Genomic DNA, 16,488 nt, shown 5'->3' on the forward strand with positions numbered 1-16,488 from the left:
CATCTTTCAGGCCCCGGGCAGCTGCGCTTCAAGGATGGTAAGGATGAGGCGGTGGGAGGAGCTCTTCCTGTGTGAGGACACACTGGGCGCTCCTAATTCTCTTCTGCAGGCTGAGTGTTCCCCGTCCCTTTGTGGTGCTTCCAAAGGGAAGGAGGTAAGGAAACCTGGACTGACCTGACCCAGAAGGAGAAGAAGCCAGATATGCACAGCAGGAATTTGCCCACTTGGCCACAGCACGTCATGTTCGTCCAAAAGGATCTCTCCCTACTGTGACCTCTGAGGTCCTCCGTGTTCTGGCCCCTGTTCCCCCTCTGCCCCCATCTCCTACCACCCTTCCCTCGCTACACCACACCAGCCTTCTTGCAGTGTGTTGAACACATCCAGTTCCCAGCCCCAGGGCCTTTGCACCTGCTGTTCTCCCTCCCTGACATGCTTTTCTGGATCTTTTCAGAGTTCATTTCCTTGCTTTTTTCAGGCCTCAGCTTCAGTGTCACTTCCTCAGAAAGGCCTTCCCTGGTCACTCCACCTGAAATGGCAGGCTGTCCCTGCACACCATCCTGTCTCTTGTTCTCCCTATTCCCTCACCTGCTTGTTTTTTTTCATAGCACGTAGCTTACTTAAAATTATTTCATACGCTCCTGTATTGCTTGCTTATCGCATGTCACCTCAATAAAACACAAGCCCCGTGGGTAGAGATTTTGCTTTGTTCACTGCTGTACCCCCAGCATCCAGCACAGTGCCTGGCACACAGCAGATACTGAAGAAAAACCACTGATCCCCTTTTCATAGAAGCAGGTCCCTTTCTTTCGTTCCCAGGTGGGTCGCTTCACGGCAGTGTGACCTTGGGCAAGTCACTTCATCTCTCTGCCCCCCACTTGCTCAGCCACACAGTGGGGTTAAGCACCCCTGATACGCGGCACAGCGGGATCGCCACAACACGGCAGTTGTTTAAGACCTGCTGGTGCTCGTCCCCCTCCCAGGGCACATCCTCTAGGGAGCTGTGACACGCGTCACCCCAGAAAGCTTCAGCTTCGCTTATTCAAGGCTGCGGCGGGGTGAAGCGTCTCCCACCTCTTACTCCATCGCCCCACCCCGCTTCCCAGCTGGGCTCTGTGCATGGGTTCCTTCAGGCCCCATGAATAATTGATGATGCGTGGGCCCCTCTCGGCGCTCCTCATAATCACTGGGGGAGAAAGAAGTCTTTCTCTGTCTTGTTTAGATCCCCAGACTTGGCCTCCCTCTCTGTGGATGAGTCACCCAATCTTAATCCTACAGCTCATCTTGGCAGGTGGCTGGAGGCCTCCCCTCGGAGCCCCAGAGGCAGGGCTGGGGAAAAGAGCCTCCCTGGAGTGTGGGCGGTCAGTGGGCAGGACTGGTGCACTCAAGCTGGTCTAGATCATTCCAGAAGCAATCTCAGCTCACCTGCAAATGGTAGGCAGAACGCCTATTCCTCCCACCGTATCTTTAGACCCAACCCTAATATTAAGTCTAGAGCTACCCCGAGGGCAAGCATGTGCCCAGGGGTGGACCAGCTATGCCCCACTGGGAGACATGCACACTTGTTGGGCACTGACCATGGGCAGGCATTATGCTGGACATGTCATGAGTCGTATCTCATTCATCCCTCTGGAGAGCTAGGGGTGGTTGAACTCATTACACAGCCGAGGAGACAACAGGGAAGTAAAGTAACTTACCCAAGGTCACACAGACTAGCAAGTGACAGGTACGTCTGGCCCTATGTCCATGTTCTCTCTATGATGCCAGAGAAACCACGCCAAGAATTTAGGGAGAGCTTCTGGAAGTAACCAGAAGTCTATCAAACCAGGGCCTAGAGACACATGAGACTAGAGAGGGCCCGGCCTGTTCCAGGTACCCTCCCTCCCCTAACCCACCAGGACAATGAAAAGACAGCCCGGGGTGATCCCCCACAGCATACCCCCTACTCACCTCCACTTAGGAGCATTTATTCACGACCCCGAAACCCAGGGATGTGACCTTCGGTGCAGTGAATCACACCCCTGACTGAGCACTCCCCTGGGAGTCAAAACTCCTAAATTCTATCATCAGCTCTGTCACAGAACTTCTGTGTGATCGGGCAGGTCATGACTTTCCCATTGCCTCGTTCATGAAATAATAGATCCTGCTGTTCTCCGTTGGGAAATTCAGGTTCTAGAAGCCACGGGGAGATCTTTAAAGCACTGTGGTGTTGCACCTCTTCTTTCGAGACAGGCGGCCCAGCTCCTAAGTGTGGGGACACAGACACCTCCACCCTTGCCTACATTCTACCGAAATGCCCTCCATCTTCCAACCTTGCCAGCCCAGAGCCAAGGCTCAGTGTTCCTGTTGCCTCAAGAGCACGAGGGTTTTGCCACCCAGCATCCTTCTCAACCCTCGGTCCATGGGGCAGTCAGAGAAGCTGACTGACCCCACCCCGGGGTTGACCTGTGACGGACCTGTCCACTTCAAGTGTCCACAGACCTGACTTGTTCAGGGAGGGCCTGGAACCCAAGATGACCTGTGGGAATGAATTTCAAGGTTTTCCGGAAAATGCTGGAAAACGCTTGTCCCTCTCCGTGCGACGTGAATGAAGCTGTGTCTCTGGGCCCTGCTGGCAGCCACCGTGGGACCACAGATGGAAGGACTGCCTGAGAACAGAGGCCTCACGGAAGAAGCCGACCCCCAGAATCCATGGAGAGAAACCAAGAAGTCTTGGATGGAGCTACCCTGGGGCTGTTCCGTTACACCAGCCTCTCTTCTGTCACTCGCATCCAAAGAATCCTAACTGGTCCTGGCCCAGCTGGTACCCAGCCGCCGATCAATAAACGTTTACCAAACTGAGGTTTATTTCAGAGCTCAGCATCACGGTCCTACGCACAGTGGTGCCCTTAGGGTCAGTCAATATAACCTGAGGCTGGCGGAGAACACAGCATGTGCCGGGGACAGAATGTGGTCGCCCAGGTAGGGAACGTGAAGCCCCAAGAAGAGCCTTGCCCCCAAATGCAGAGTTGGAAAGTGGCCCAGCCAGGACCCAGCCCCAGTTGATCTCAGTATTAATTCCACAGAAGGAAGGGAAGTGGGTTGTCCTATTGCTGGTCAAGGGCCCACTTCCTACAGAAAGAAGGTCTCTCTTTCCCTCCTGGAGTCTCGGCTCCAGAGTGACCTCCAGAGCAGCTTGTTTGACATAGTCCCGACATCGGATGCCTTCTCTCGCAGCCTGCCAGTGAGCACAACCCGAGCCCCCAGCACAGGCCTGCCCACCAAGCGCCCTCAGGGGCCTGCCTGCACCCCCACACCCAAACTGCTGCTTCCCTCAAAGCCCCTCTGAGGAGCCCCAGCCCTTCTCTCTCCCTTCCCACTTTTCCACAGATCCCACTCCACTATTAAGTGTTCACCGGGAGGCCTTGGGCAAGCTCAGACCTCCAGAGCTGTCCCTCCCACCGGCGTGGCTCTGACGGGCCACTCCCCAGTCTAGACCCCCACGGGCCTCCCTCTCAAGGCACCGTTAGGAACAGATGCTGAGCTGGGACATTGGAGGTGGCTCCCGAGCGCCCTGGCACGGCACAGCACCTGAGTTTGAAGTAAAGGGGCCCTAGTGTATACCAGGCAGTGGGGAAAGTAGGGACAGGACAGAAGCAGTGTCGTCTCCTGGTGTCAGTCTAGTGACATCAGACAATAGCTACCTAACGTCTACGGCCTGCTCCGGTCACGCTTGAGAACCGTCCACCCACCAGCACCCACACAACAACAAGGCGAGATAGAATTTCACAAGCACAAATAAGTCGATGGAAATGCAGAGAGCCTGGGGCGCCTGGGTGGCTCCGTCGGTTAAGCGTCCGACTTCAGCTCAGGTCACCATCTCACAGTTCATGGGTTCGAGCCCCGTGCCGGGCTCTGTGCTGACAGCTCGGAGCCCGGAGCCTGCTTCGGATTCTGTGTCTCCCCCTCTCTCTGCCCCTCCCCTGCTCATGCTCCCTCTCTCTCTCTCTCTCTCTCTCTCTCAAAAATAAATAAACATTAAAAATTTAAAAAAAGAAAAAAGGAATGCAGAGAGAAAGCTCTGTAGGAATCCATGTCTGACTGCTAACCACGGTCCCCTCAGAGATGGGGGGTCGGTCGTTCAAAGGGACTTGAGCCTCGTCTACAGTGCTTGTCCCTAGAGGAGAATGTACTCTGGTTTGGTTTGTGCTCCTAAAAATTAACTGTTGAAAACAAAAATCAAGTACCTGGCCATAGTTAAACCATAACTTGCATTTTTCTTAGAGCGTCCAGGGTGCTGACTCTGCCCGTCTCAAGACAAAGAGTGCAGGAAACACAGAGCAGGCGGGAGACAGAGACAGGAGCTCCCCCTACCCACACTTCTAACCACCGCATGGGAGTGGCACACCCCCTTCAGCCTTGCCCCCAGGGCTTGGGAATTTCCTGGAAGCCTGAGGCATCTTGAGAAAAAGCATCTTTCCTTCTTCTCACGGCCTTTGGACAAGTGTCTTTTAATGAATGTTTTCATCATTTTTCTGTATTTTACTAAATCTAACACATGGTGGAGTGTGGGGGGAATAAAGCTTCAGAGAGGAGAGGTCAGCGTTTCATTAGGTCCGATACCCAGCAGAGTGATGTTTTCTGGATAAATCCAAGCCCAGGGCCAAACAAGCCTTTGACAATTGTTTTTTTTAAGTTTGTTTATTTAGAGAGATACAGAGACAGCACAAGTGGGAGAGGAGGGGCAGACAGAGAGGGACAGAATCCCAAGCAGGCTCCACACTGTCAGCACACAGCCGGACGCAGGACTTGAATTCACAAAACCATGAGATCGTGACCTGAGCCAAAACCAAAAGTCAGATGCTTAACTGAGCCACCCAGCCACCCCAAGCCTTTGACAACTTTTTAAAAATTATTTTGCAGGGGCGCTTGGGTGGCTCAGTGGGTTGAGCGTTCTGACCTTGGCTCAGGCCGTGATCTCACGTTTCATGAGTTCGAGCCCCGCGTCAGGCTCTGTGCTGATGGCTCCGAGCCTGGAGCCTGCTTTGGATTCTGTGTCTCCTTCTCTCTCTGCCCCTCCCCCACTTGTGCTCTGTCTCTCAAAAATAATGTTAAAAAAATAATAAATAATGAAAAATATTTTGTATTCTGTGTTTTAATTGGACAAGAAATATAGGAATATATTCTCTTAAAAATTCAAACAATCTCAGTGAAATTAGGTTCCGTCTGCCCCGCACTCCGCATCCATTCCCCGTGGAAAGTGGCCATCCTACTCAACTTGACGATTATCCTTCCAGGACTTTCTTGGGAACTTTCAATACATGGATGCATTGAAATAGGTCATCCTGGTTTGGCTTTGTTTCTCCGTGAATAATGCTGTACATACTCTTCTGCAACTTTTTTTTTCTGTTAACAAGTCTTGCTCACACGAATCTGTTTTGTTATTTTTAAATGCCACAGAGGACCATAGTATTGAAGTGCTGTGCATTATTTAACTATTTAATACGGCGCTATTTAAAACAAAACAAAACAACTTGTATCAATTTGCAAAGAAAAGAAACTTGCCCCTCTCACCCTGCACCCCCACACCTCTGCACCTCAGTTTCCTCGTTTGTAAAGCCCAGACATTAGCTTCGATGACGTCTAAGGGCCGTAGCACAGCTTGTGGTTTTAAACATTTCCTCTGCCCTTGTTGAGAGTCCCCCTGCTATGTTGCTTTCCTCTTCAACCTTGGCTTTCTCCAGGTCTGTTTGTGAGTCAGCCGAGCAGAGGGGGGCCCTGTCCCGACTGCCTGGCTTCTCAGGCTGGATCCAGCTCCTCCGACAAGGCTGTGACAAGAGGATACACACAGCACACCCAGAGCTCCCGCCACTGCCTTAAAATAGTAGGTTCGTCTCACTCCTGTGCTCTTCTAAAGCAGTCACGCTTGGTTTTGTCTGGAACTGTCTGGAAATGGAGACAATGGGCCCTGCACATTGTCTCCAACTCTCAGAAGCTAGGGGCCTCGTGCCAAGGACAAATCCTTTGCATCAAAGGTCCTTTCTGATTAGTGCAAAGGAGTGGGGGGGCTCAGGCACAAGAGGGAGCCTCAGATGGGCCTAACTGCATGTTCCACTTCCAGCAGGGGGTAGTCAATCCTTCTCTTGTCTTGGTTGCTCCCCAGAAGGACTGCCCTCCTAAGTACCCAGTTTGGGTTTGTCTCTGCAAAGCTCTGTTCCCCACAAGATAGCACCTGACATATTCCAAGTACTTTACATCCATAAGCTCATTGAGTGACAGAAGAATCTTATGAGGTAGGTTCTGCTATTATCCCCATTTAGCAGATGAGGAGACTGAGGCCAGTACCCCAGGTAAGCACAGCTACTTAGTGGCAGAGCCAGACCCAGGCAGCCTGTCCTTCAAACTGGAGACCACATACGCCCCATGACCTCACCCTTTTGGAGGGAATGGGAAGATCTTTACAAATTGAGAGTGGTGGTAACAAAAGGACTTACCTCAGAGGACCATAGGATATGGTAGAAGGGCTATTTATGGAGCGAGGAGGCATGGGTCCAATCACAAACTTTTTTCTCACCCCAGGACCTTTGCACATGCTATTTTCTATTCCTGGACTATTCTTCCCATTCTGCCCATCCTTCCATCTGTCCTTCCTTTGCCTAACTCTTCCCATAACTAACCTTTTATCTTCTATGTGAGGAGTCAGCAAGAATCACTTACTCATTCACTCGCTCATTCGTTCATTCACAAAATATGTATCACATGCCTACTGTGTGCCAGGCACTGTGTTATCAACAAGGCACAGCATCTTCCATGGTGAGGCTTATAGACCAGAGCTGGGTAGAAAACGTTCAGCCAAGAGACTAGCACGTAGTAGGTCTTCAGTAAACACAAGGCAGACTTGGAGGAGTTATGGTGAGGTACGGCTGAGGACATGGAAGTGAGAGGGCCTGGTACCTATAGGAGCACACTGAGCAGTCAAGGGCACTCATCTGCCTCCCCCAGCCCACCCCATGCTCTGAGTACCCTCTTTCCAAGACGGTGACAATGGAAACTGCCTTCCACCTCCCCAAACCACTTCACAGAGGAATTGCTGCCAAACCTCCCAGCTCCTCAGGGGGGCCCAGGCTGCTCTGAGTTTTCTGTGCTGTGGTTGCCATGGCAGCCAAGTGGGTTCTCGCTTGCCCGGCATCCTGTCAATTTCATGGATCCCCTCCGTATTCTCTGAGGCCACTCTGTGCCCAGGCCCGTGCCAGACCGGGGACATAAAGAGGAAACAAGCCACTCCTGAGTCCAGGGAGAGCCCAATTGGAAGGAGCCTTGAAGGAGAAGATAGGCTACTCAACTGCACACACACACACACACACACACACACACATACATTTGCACACATACTCACACTCTAGACTCCAGAGCATAAGGAAGTGATGAATCAAGGCTTTCACAAGCACATGGGGGATGGGGGAGACATACACAGATTAGGAGACGATTCTCTGACCGTGATTCACAGGGCATAGGATGAGAACCCCTTGGGTGGGGGTGCTGCGGTAGCCCAGCTGTGTTAGTTATCACTGACATAACAAATTCCCCCAAAACTTCGCAGCCTAAAACAACAAACATTGATTATCTCACGGTTTCCAAGGGTCAGGAATCCTTAGGGTCAGGAGCAGCTTAGCTGGTGGGTCAAGGCCTTTCATGGGGTTGCAGTCTCTGAAGGGATTGGGGCGTCTTCCTCTGAGCATACTCATGCGGCTATTGGCTGGAGGCTTCAGTTCGTGGTTACGGGGGCCTCTACACAGGGCTGTTCATGACATGGCTTCCCTAGAGCCAGTGATCCAGGAGAAGGAAAGAGTGTGCAAATGACCAATAGAGCAGCCACGAGAGAAATCACAGTTTTCTCTAACCTAACCTAGAAGTGAGATGTCATCACCTCTGCGCTATGCTATTGGTCACACAGACCAACCAGCCCAGTGTAAGAGAAGACTACGCAAGAGAATGAATGCCAGCAGGTAGAATCACTGGGGCCATCTTGGAGGCCATCACACTGAGTCATACCCTATCCTCCTCCTCTGCTATTTAAACTCAAATTTCAACCAGATGATCCCTCCATAGCTCCAAGGAGAGAATCTGATTGATTTGAGTTAATCAGGTAACCCCAAATTCCTTATCTGGAATTGGTTTAGAATGTGCAGATGACCCAATCCTGGCTAAGGGAAACTTAGGGACTCTTGAGAAAGCTTTTCCTCCCGCTACAGGAAAGAAATTATCACATCCTCGCCGGGTGTCACATGCAGGTTTGTCTGGAGCTGTGGCAGCCATTTTGCAACCCTGAGGAGAGTCATCAAGAATGTCTACTAAGAGGCAAAGAGGAAAGACCTGGTTGTGTCCAAATTAACTAACTGGAACTGTCCTACCTCCAGACCCCTTGTCAAATGAAAAGTTTCTCATCACTTCAGCTTCTTTTAGTTGAGTATTCTGTTATGTTCTGCCAAAGGCACACCAATAAAAATAGGCACTTCACCAAATCAGGGAAATCAGGGCAGGCTTCTGAGAGGAAGTGCCTTTTAAGTTGGGCCTCGCTGAATGACTAGGAGTTCACCAGATCAAGCAGAGAGAGAGAAAGCATTCCAGACGGTGGCCCAGAGGTCTGAAAGAACAGGGCCCCTTGGTTCCTTGGTTCCTGAGGCACACGAGTAAGGGGCAGAGGTGAGAGGCAATGCTGGAGGGGAGCAGGAAGTGCGTTGTGTGGCCCCCCTCAGTCAGGATCAAGTGGCTAGACTTTATCCAGAGGGCGATGGGAGCGCGGGGAGAGACACGATTTCGTTTTCTAGAAGGTCCCCTCTGGGAGAAGTATGGAGGCTGTAGAGGAGGCAGTGAGGCAGCACGAAGCAGGAGAACGAGTTCTACCTTGCGACGGACGTGTGTCTCCCTGTGGAGAGAAGGGCACCAGGGTGGCACCAAGGCCCCTGGCTGGTTGCAAGAGCCCCCAGAGCTCAGGGGAAGGGCTTTGCTCGGGAAAGTGGCAAGGTCAGATCACATCATGCCCCTTCCTCCTCTAAAATCATCCTGTGGTTTCTCATCACTCTGATGGTAAACTCCAAACTACCCCCCCTGGCCTCACAGGCCCCATGTGATCCAGTCCTGGCCAATCGACATCTCTGGCTCCACCTTATACCCCTCTGCTTGCCCAGAATGCTCTAGTCACTGGCCCTTTGAACATGCCACCTCAGGGCCTTTGGATGTGCAGTTCCCTCTGCCTGGAAGGGGCCTTCCTATGGCGTTTTGCTCGGCTGTATATAGCTCAACCTCAGGTCGTAGCTCAGATGTCGCCTCCTCAGAAGTGTCTTCTTGACCACCCCCGTCCAAAGTAGGTTTCCCTAGCTTCTGTTACTTTCCGTTACATTGACCTCCTTAGTTCCTTCTAGCTCTTACCACAACCTTGAAATATCATGTGCATTTATTCATTTGCTGTATATTGTCCGTCTGTATATTATTGTCTGTCTGCCCCATTGTCACGTGTCCTACTATCATGGCCCAAAGTGGGCACAGACAAATATCTGTTCAGCTCATACTCACATCTTTCCCTTCATGTGGAGTATGGGGCCACCCAGACAGATAAGAAATCACTCTCAGAGGCAGTAAGATACCCAACCATTTTCCCATCTTGTTGCCATTACGTTCAAATTGATACCTGGCAGATTGTGTAAGTAACTCTGAGGACAGGGACTGTGCCTTCGACCTCCCGTGGGGTCTGAGTACAGTCCTATATGGAGGTATTTGACAAGCACTTGTTTGTGCAAACCAGTGATAATGGGGGTGGTGACGATAAGCTTTGCACTCGCACGCCCATTTGGAGGGACTACTTGGGACTTTCTATTAGTCAGTCGTCAAACAGCTGGGGACTATGGGGATAGAAGTCCAAGGTAGAGCACCTACCTTCATGACTTTACAATCGAAACAGAGAAGCCAACGAGAACTCCAAAGATAACAGCGTAGGACAGAGGAAAGAGCATGGGCTCTGGAGTCAGACAGATTTCGATCTCCAACTCTATCACTTACCGCTGTGTGACCCGGCAAAATCCTTCACCTCTCTGTGCCTCTTTTTTCCCTGCCTATGGAAAAAAATGAGTCGTTCTTGCCTGAACGGTTGTAAAAACATGTCATTCAGTATTATTCCTCCACGAATGGTCATCAGGGATATAACCCCAATAGTATACAACACAGTAGACCCCTGGTCTAATATTGCATGTGGTTGCATTACGAAAATCCAGCGACAACCAATAAGTAAAAGTGTTTGGAATGTTTATCATAGTTATTCGTGAAGAGCTCTAATGGCAGGTTATGGGAGTTACGTCACATCAAGGAAACTTTACCAAAAATCCTGGCCACCGAGAAAACGCTCCACAAAACCAAAGTTGTTTTAATAGAGAGTGCTTATCTTTTTTTTTTTTTAATTTTTTTTTTTTAACGTTTATTTATTTTTGGGACAGAGAGAGACAGAGCATGAACGGGGGAGGGGCAGAGAGAGAGGGAGACACAGAATCGGAAACAGGCTCCAGGCTCTGAGCCATCAGCCCAGAGCCCGACGCGGGGCTCGAACTCCCGGACCGCGAGATCGTGACCTGGCTGAAGTCGGACGCTTAACCGACTGAGCCACCCAGGCGCCCCAGAGAGTGCTTATCTTTTATAGACATATACTGCAGTATTTATAAATAAAATGCCATGATGACAGAGACGTGCCTCCAAATAATCCAGTGGGGGGACGCCTGGGTGGCTCAGTCAGTTAAGCATCCAACTTCAGGCTCAGGTCATGATCTCTCACGGTCCCTGGGTTCGAGCCCCACATCGGGCTCTGTGCTGACAGGTCGGCACATGGGACTTCAGATTGTATTAGTTCCCATCTTCATATTTGTGTTTGAAGTGCTTCATGATGAAAAGTATATTTTTAAAGCTCCCCAAAGAACCTTGTGAAAAAGAAACTCTAATTTTCCTGTTGCACAGATGAAGGAGATAAGACAGAGAGGTTAGGTCACTTGTCCAAGGCCACACAGCTTGTCTGGCAACGGAGTCAGAATTCAAAACTAGGTCAGCGTAACTCCAGAACCAGGGCCCTGGCTGCCACACCAGTCATTAGGGAAAAAATGACAAGTCAACCAAATATGGGTTCAAATGTTCACAGAAAGGTATATTTAGTTAAACAACGAGAAGAGAATAGTTTTAAGAGGCCTAAACTGAAATATTGAAGGAAAACTTTTTTTTTTTTTTGAATCATCAGTTTGGTAGGGGTAGGAAGAGAAAGAACCCCTGCCCCTGGTCCTCTTCCTCCATCCTGGTTCTCTTTTCTCTCAGGATCAGAGTTTCAGAAGGTGGAAATAAATAATAACCGCCATAAATGTGCCCTATGTTCCAGCAGGACTGGCCGCTATCCCTGGGTCTTCCAGAGACCCCCACGGAGGCCTGGGCACAGCGCCGACCCCTCCACAGAGGCTGCCAATTTGGAACTGAATGGGGAATGGGGGCACATCACAGTTCCCTAGAGCCCAACGGCCAGGGTTCGAATCCAGTTTGCCCCCTCTAGCTGTGTGACTATGCCCCTCTAGTTACTCTCTCCCTCTGACCCTCGCAAGGCCCTTAGCATTGCGTTGGGCAGGTAGGAACCCAGTGAAGAGGTAACCCCCCCATCTCTGCCTTCTCTCTCTTGCAGGAGCGAGCCTTGCGGAGTAACATCAAGCACCAACCCAGCCCCCTGGGTGACGCCATAATAAGTTGTGAATGAGCAAGAACCCACTTACAAAAGCTGGAGCTGAGTCATTCCCTGCACCTTCGGCATCTGTGGGGGCTCCTGCGGCAGAAGGCAGATGAATGGGCTGAGTACACATCGTTGGCTCTGCAGCTCTAGCACGGCACCGCCACCAGGAGACTCCCCTTTCACATGGAGTGCACAGCAGGGGCTCACCTGTGTGCCCGGGCACGTTCTCCCTAGAGGACTGGGACCCAGCGTCGTGAGTGCTGGTCTCAGCCATACGGAGCTTAGAGTGATGGGCTGCTTAGCCCCTCATTTTAGATGAGGAAACAATCGATTGAGAAACAAATTAGAATCTGATGGGTTTGCCTATTGTCCAGCACCCTGTCCACCGGAAGATGCTTTTAAGAGAGGTGACAAAGCCCTCTGGTGGCAAGTCAGCCTGACGCTGGAAGAGGCCCTCCTTGAGCGTGTACGGAATAACAAAGCCGTGACTGCCCCCATCTGGCGGGAGTCAGGAATACAGGACTCATGATTTAAGAGCCGAGAGCCCAAAGGGGCCCAAGCTGACACAACAGTCAGGAAAAGCTACCTTTTAATGAGCACCTACTATGTGCCGAGCTCTTTTCATAAGCAGTCTCAGTTAATCGTCACAGTAACCCTTCGGGTTACCATTTTACAGAAGAGAAAACGGAGGCTCCGAGAAGGTTGCTGGTCTGGCCAAGGTCACCCCGTTTATTCAGCAGCAGAACCAAGGTCACATCCAGACCCACGAGTCCCAAAGCCCAGGCTCTGTTTGCCAGATGGAAAAAAAGAGAGAGGAAAAGAATGAAAATAACATGTCCTGGGCATCATCTGTGTCCCAGGCAGCATGGCTCCCTTACAATAAGAGCTGCCAACACTTACCAAGTGCTCCCCACATGTCACGCGCTGTGCTGTTGTAGGGGGGTTCCCCAGACCAACTCATTTAACCCTCCTGATACCCCCTGAAGGACTATTTGTATTCCCAGTTTATATATGAGGCAGGAGGGGGGGTGGGGGATCAATAGCCTCCCCAGGTCACACAGAGGTAAGCGGGGCTCAAAGCCCGTGCGTGGAACCTCCCGGCTCTGCGGCCTCTCGGAGGAGCGCTCACTGCCACGTCCAACCGCCCCCGGGGCCGCAGCTCCTCACTCCCATTCTAGAGATGAACGCGTGGGCACCAGAGGTTCATGCACCGCTCCCTCACCCTCTCATCCACGCGCTTGGCCAGCCCCTCTGACTCCACTTGAATTCAGTTCGTTTCAGAACGGCAGACTCCAGCCCTGGACCCGGAAGTTCTTCCTTTCCCTCCGCCCCCACAGGACGCCCCCACCAGCGCCACTAGGCGCCCCCAACCCGTCCTGAACAACCTGCTTCACTTCCTCTCCCCGCGTCTCAAAGATCTGCTTTCCATCCCGCAGCTGCCGAAATGCAAAGTCTGCCTCCCTGCACAGCGCCCTCAGGGTCCCCACGGGGGGCCTTCAGCTCAAAGTCCCAGCCCCGTGCAGGGCCTTGATGATGTGACTCCTGCACAGCCCCTCGATCTCAGTGCTCCTACTCCGGCCATGCCAGACATCCCTCACTGTTAGCAACCAGGCCGCCCTTTGCCTCAGAATAGCACGGTGGCTAAGCACGCAGTTCTAAGCCAGACCCCGTGGGTCCAAGTCCCAGCTCTGCCACTTACCTGCTGTGTGGCCTCGGTCCGGTTACGGAAGCTTTCTGGGCCTCGCTTTCCTCATCTTTAAAATAGGGACAACTGTACATTTGTACATAACATGTACAGGATACATGCCAAACATTTAGTATAGGGCCTAGCTCATTGAAAGTGCTAGGTCAGTGCTAGCTATGGTTATTTTAGTTAAATTTCAGTTCCACCATTACTGGTTACGGTGAGGGCAGGATTACTCACCAGATATTCCATTTGTTTCCTTATATTCTGCAGCCCCCCTGCCGTGAGGCAGGGTCACGTGACCAGTCCGGCCAGCGACTTGCGACTGGAAATGTCAGAAGTAACCTTCAGACTAAAGCAGTGAGAAGCACACAGGCAATTCTCTAGCTGCCCCCTTTCCTTCCATGGCCACAGACGGAGCTTCATGTGGGGATTAAAAAAAAAAAAAAAAAAAACAAGCCTTAGGATCCAATTTGCCTGGTCACTGAGTCACCACATGGAGAAGAGCAGCCCTGGAGGGTCGCTGAGATGCAGAGCCAGTCTTCCGTGAGTAAGAATGAGTACTTGTCCAAGAGCTCTAGGGGTCGACGGGTACCACGGCAGAGCTTAGCCTGTTCTGACCAATCTACACGGGCTGAGCAAGTTGAGTAAGCTTTGTGAGTTACTCTCAATTTCCTCATCCGCGATAGGAAATCACATGAGGGTCCTGTGGCTGCCGCAGCAAACCACCACAGATCTGGGGGCTTAGAGTAACAGAAATGTATCACTTTACGCCACCTGCCTCACAAGGCGAGGTGAGATCTTGCACATAATTAAACAGCTTGAAGAGACTGCCCCTTTTCTTCCCCCACCCCCAGATTCAGTGAGGTATAACTGACATAGAACACAGTGTGAGTTTCAGGTGCACAAAGTGCTGATTTGGTTTATGTCCATACTGCAAAATGATCACCACAGTTAGGTTACTTAGCACATCCAGTACCTTACATAGTTACCCTTTGTGTGCGCGTGTGGTAGGAACTTGTAAGATCTACTCTCTCAGCAACTCTCAAGCATACGAAACAGTATTGTTAGCTATAGTTGCCACGTTCTCCATTACATCCCCAGAACTTACTTATCTTATAACTGGAAGTTTGTGCCTTTTAACCTACACCCATTTCCCCCACCTGCAATCTCTCGAGAATCACCAATCTATTCTCTGATTCCATGAGTTCAGGTTTTTAGATTCTGTGTACAAGTGAGATCATCCAGTATTTGTTTTTCTCTGTCTGACTTATCTCACCTGGCATCATACCCGCAAGGCCCATCTCCTTTTTATGGCTGAATAACATTCCTGTGTATATGTATGTGCATACCTCATATGCACACCATTCATGTGTATGTATATATGTATATGTAAGTATGTATGTGTATATATATCACATTTTCTTTATCCATTCATCCATCAGTAAGCAGGTTGTTTCCATGTCTCGCCTACTGTGAATTGTTTCTATGTCTTGCCTACTGTGAATAATATTGCAGTGAACATGGGAGCGCAGATATCTCTTCATGATAGTGATTGCATTTCCTTTGGATGTATACCCAGAAGTCGAATTGCTGGGTCATGTGGTAGTTCCAGTTTTAATTTTTTGAGGAACCCTCTATACTCTTTTCCATAGTGACCACGGCAATATGCATTCCAGGGCGCCTGGATGGCTCAGTCGGTTAAGCGTCCAACTTCAGCTCAGGTCATGATCTCACGGTTTGTGAGTTCGAGCCCCGCGTCGGGCTCTGTGTTGACAGCTCAGAGCCTGGAGCCTGCTTCGGATTCTGGGTCTCCCTCTCTCTCTGCCCCTCCCATGCTCATGCCCCGTCTCTCTCTATCTCTCAATAATAAATAAATGTTAAAAAAAATTTTTTTTTACATGAGAGACTTAAATATGAAGAACAAACAGAGGGTTACTGGAGGGGTTGTGGGAGGAGGGTTGGGCTAAATGGGTAAGGGACATTAAGGAATCTACTCCTGAAATCATTGTTGCACTATATGCTAACTAACTTGGATGTAAGTTAAAAAAATAAAATAAAATTTTTTAATTAAATTAAAAAAAATTTTTTTAAATATGCATTCCTACCAACAGTATACAAGGGCCTCCCTTTCTCCACATCCTTGTCTGTTGGATAATGGACATTCTAACAAGTGTGATGCCTCAAATTTGCATTTCCCTGGTAATTAGTGATGTTAAGACCTTTTCGTGTACCTGTGGCCATTTGTTTATATTCTTTGGGAAAATGTCTATTCAAGCCCTGTGCCATTTTTAAATTGGATCATATATTTTTCACTATTGAGCTGTATGAGTTCCTTATGTATTTTGGATATTAACCCCTTATCAGATAGATGGTTTGCAAGTATTTTCTCCCATTTTGTAGGTTACTTTTTCATTTTGTTGATTATTTCTTCTGCTATACAGACGCTTTTTAGTTTGATGTAGACCCACTTGTTTATTTTTGGTTTCTTTTGCTTTTAGTGTCATATCCAAAAGCTTACTGCCAAGACCAATGTCATAGAGATATCCCCTTATGTTTTCTTCTAGGAGTTTTACGATTTTAGGTCATACATGTAAGTCTTGAATCCATTTCGAGTAGTTAATTTTTGTGCGTGACATAAGATAGGCATCCAGTTCCATCCTTTTGCATATGAATATCCAGTTTTCCCAACACCATATACTGCAGAGACTATCTTTTCCGCATTAAGTATTCTTGGCCCCCTTGTCAAACATTAGCTGACTGTATATGTGTGGATTTCTAGACCCAGAGCTGTTGCACTGTTTAGGTGTCTGCTTCTATGTACCATACTGTTTTGATTACTATAGCTTTGCCATATAGTTTGAAATCAGGGAGTGTGGTGCCTCCAGCTTTGTTCTTCTTTCTCAAGATTGCTTTGGTTACTCGGGGTCTTTTGTGGCTCACACCAATTTCAGGATTCTCTTTGCTGTTTCTTTAAAAAAAAAAGTTCTTGGTCAGGCCTAAGGGGAGTTCCCAAGCCCACGTTGCCCAGTGGGGAACATCCCACAGAGGGCAACAAAGGCCTGATTCTTGGACCCCCACT

At 49.9% G+C, this 16,488-nt stretch overlaps 1 long non-coding RNA gene across 1 annotated transcript; it reads right to left on the bottom strand.

Moving 5' to 3' along the window:
* Positions 1 to 5,026: 5,026 nt before the first annotated feature.
* Positions 5,027 to 14,703, bottom strand: LOC111561897. Its single transcript, XR_006584132.1, has 3 exons — positions 13,647 to 14,703; positions 11,766 to 12,508; positions 5,027 to 8,902 (listed from the first exon to the last, which is right to left on the bottom strand). It is a non-coding gene; the product is annotated as an uncharacterized LOC111561897 (long non-coding RNA).
* Between the last annotated feature and the right edge of the window lie 1,785 nt (positions 14,704 to 16,488).

Source organism: Felis catus, chromosome A1 (assembly GCF_018350175.1).
Source record: "Felis catus isolate Fca126 chromosome A1, F.catus_Fca126_mat1.0, whole genome shotgun sequence".
NCBI lineage: Eukaryota > Metazoa > Chordata > Mammalia > Carnivora > Felidae > Felis > Felis catus.